The sequence below is a fragment of the Otolemur garnettii genome, unplaced genomic scaffold (genome assembly GCF_000181295.1).
Source record: "Otolemur garnettii isolate 467f Iridium unplaced genomic scaffold, OtoGar3 scaffold00123, whole genome shotgun sequence".
NCBI lineage: Eukaryota > Metazoa > Chordata > Mammalia > Primates > Galagidae > Otolemur > Otolemur garnettii.
This window is the reverse complement of record NW_003852518.1, coordinates 5868269-5868503: the sequence shown is the minus strand read 5'-3', so window position 1 is coordinate 5868503 and position 235 is coordinate 5868269.

Here is a 235-nt window from a genome sequence, read left to right as displayed (position 1 = left end):
ACTTTCCCCCACCACCCCAAACCGGTGAATTTCACAGGATTCAGCATTTTTTAATCCCCCAGGAGAGGCCAAGGGATCACTGTGTTCGATGGGGAAACTGAGGCTTGGAGTGGCAAAGCAAGCGCTCGAGGTCACGCGGCCCATCTGGCGAGCAGGAATTCTGGGCGCAGAGTTGGGGCACAGGCTGTGTGCACCCAGGCCGGCGGTTCCCGGGGCTCGACTGTCGCAGCGCGGT